A 2,923-nucleotide genomic window follows, 5' to 3' on the forward strand; every position below is an offset into this window, starting at 1 on the left:
TTCTTTAAGTGAAGCCCTTGGGGAAAAAGACTGCAGATCAACTCATCATGCCTGTATCTGATAAACTACCTAGCTAGAAGTTTCAGAGAGCAATCACTGCACAGGATAGGGGATCATTCCATCATAGGTGTGAATTAAACTTGCCCACTAGCCAGTGTGATTTTCCAGCCTCTGTAATACATGCCCTGGTCTGCTTCTCACTCCAATACAATCACAGAACTGAAGAGGGACGTCACCTCTGGAAGCCGGAACTTTTCATTTCAAGCATCAGCGAAGCCACTCTTCATGGTGCTCCAGTATATTTAACCCTGTCCAGTAACGTTGGTTTCTTTTCTTTTCTCAGAGTGACACACTTCAAAGGAACATGTCAGAGGGAAGGCGCTCAACTTTCCATACAATATACCAAGCCCACTTTGATAGCTGAGAGCCAAAGAAATTTAGTGCATGCCAGAGATCTTATAAACCAGCTATAACTTTTCAAACACACACACACACACACACATATATATTCAAATATATTATATCAATATGATACTCATCTATAAAAACTTAATGTGTTCCCATCTCTGAGATTTTCTTTTAATTTAATAAAAATTCCTTGTCTTAGTCAAAGATGTTAAAAACCAAAGAAAGAGGTATGGTTCTTGGCCTTGTATATGATGCTGGACACATAGTCCTCTTAAAAATCACATCCTGAATTTACTTTGTTGTTGGACGATACTTGCAGAATGACTGTGTAAAAGAGATTTTTCTTGGACGATCTTTGTTCATTTTTCAGATAAACTCCATGGCTAAATATCAACATGTAAATATTTCACAGGCAGTAGTTAAAAGTTTAAAAGACTAGGCGAACCATAGTCTAGCCCTGGACCCTTAAGGTTAGCAGGATATGGCAAAAAGAAATCATTTGCATGTCTTCGTGAGGATTAGGAGAGCTCTGATTTCTCCAAAGTCATTGCACAAATGCCAGCATCTTGTAAATTGGTAACGCATTGGCCAGCAGTGCCCTATAGAGGACAAGTGGATTTAGGGAGCTGTCACAGATCATAATCTTTCATATTTCCTCCTCTGTGTCATGACATTGTGCCTGTAATGTGGAGAATTAGTCATTTGGAGGCCAGCAACACATACTAATAAGTTCAATAAATACAGCTTTGGAAAATGGGCTGTTCAATTATATAAAAGGGTTTTTCATTTCACCTAAAATTACCTTCTTGAACCTTTGCAGGTGCAATGATATCACATTGTGCAATGAGCTCTCAGTATTGACACAGATGCCTTATTTTTAGTAAAATTGCTCCCCGGAATACTTTATATCACCTCCACACAGAAAGAAACCTACATCTTAAAGAGAACAGCAAAGCTGTCAGTTTGAACATGCAATTGCATAACAAACTCTTGACAACCAATTTCAGGAAGCAGGGCTCTGAAATCACAGCTTTCTCCTGGTGTTTCTCTCCTTGGGATATCCTCTTAGCAGGGCATTAAGTATATCTAGAAACCTATTGAATGTAATTGTACAATGATCATGAGAAAAAGTTGATGGCCAACAAAATTTTCGTGGAAGCAGAAGACTTCAGCTCTTAGAAGTACTTAGGAAGCTCTCTGCTCCTCTCTGTTCTAGAGACAGCCGCTTCTTTTTATGCAATGCTAGCCTTGTTCCAGAGACACGATGGTGAAGGTTAGAGTGAATGGATTTGGCCGTATTGAACAGCTGGTTGCCAGGGCTGCCTTCACTTCTGGCAAAGTGGAGATTGTTGCCATCAATGGCCCTTTCATTGACCTCAACTACATGATCTACATGTTCTAGTATGACTCCACCCATGGCAAGTTCAAAGGCACAGTTAAGGTTGAGAATGGGAAGATTGTCATCAACGGGAAGGCCATCACTATTTTCCAGGGGCGAGATCCTGTCAACACCAAATGGGGTGATGCTGGTGCCAAGTATGTTGTGGAGTCTACCGGTGTCTTCACCACCATGGAGAAGGCTGGGGCCCACTTGAAGGGTGGGGCCAAAAGGGTCATCATCTCCACCCCTTCTACAGATGCCCCCATGTTTGTGATGGGTATGAACCATGACAAGTATGACAGTTCCCTCAAGAATATCAGCAATGCTTCCTGCACCACAAACTGCTTAGCCCCCTTGGCCAAGGACATCCACGACAACTGTGGCATCGTGGAAGGACTCGTGACCACAGTCCATGCCATCACAGCCACCCAGAAGACTGTGGATGGCCCCTCTGGGAAGCTGTGGTGAGACAGCTATGGCACTGTCCAGAACATCATCCCTGCATCCACTGGCACTGCCAATGCTGTGGGCAAAGTCATCCCAGAGCTGAACGGGAAGCTCACAGGCATGGTCTTCCATGTTCCTACCCCCAATGTGTCCATCGTGGATCTGACATGCCGCCTGGAGAAAGCTGCCAAGTATGAAGACTTCAAGAAGGTGGTGAAGCAGGTATCTGAGGGCCCACTAAAGGGCATCTTGGGCTATACTGAGAATCAGGTTGTCTCCTGTGACTTTAACGGTGACTCTTCCACCTTCAATGCCGGGGCTGATGTTGCTCTCAATGACAACTTTATAAAGCCCATTTCCTGGTACGACAATGAATTCAGCTGCAGCAACAGAGTAGTGGACCTCATGGCCTACATGGCCTCTAAGGAGTAAGAAGCCTGCCCTGGACCACCCATCCCAGCAAGGACACAACAAGAGAGATGCCCTCGGCTGTTGAGCAGCCCCTTGTCCCAACTCAGCCCCTGATACTGAACATCGCCCTCACAATTTCCATCCCAGAATAGCAGGGAGGGCTTAGGGAGCCCTACTCTTAAATACCATCAATAAAGTTCACTGGACTGGTAAAAAAGAAGAAAACGAAGACGAAGACGAAGACGAAGACGAAGACGAAGAAGAAGAAGAAGAAGA

The 2,923-nt window shown here is 44.1% G+C and overlaps 1 pseudogene; it reads left to right on the plus strand.

The window, feature by feature from the left end:
- The first annotated feature begins 1,672 nt into the window (after positions 1 to 1,672).
- On the plus strand, positions 1,673 to 2,668 carry LOC119803242 (annotated as a pseudogene).
- Positions 2,669 to 2,923: the final 255 nt, after the last annotated feature.

The sequence above is a fragment of the Arvicola amphibius genome, chromosome 17 (genome assembly GCF_903992535.2).
Source record: "Arvicola amphibius chromosome 17, mArvAmp1.2, whole genome shotgun sequence".
NCBI classification, from domain to species: Eukaryota; Metazoa; Chordata; class Mammalia; order Rodentia; family Cricetidae; genus Arvicola; species Arvicola amphibius.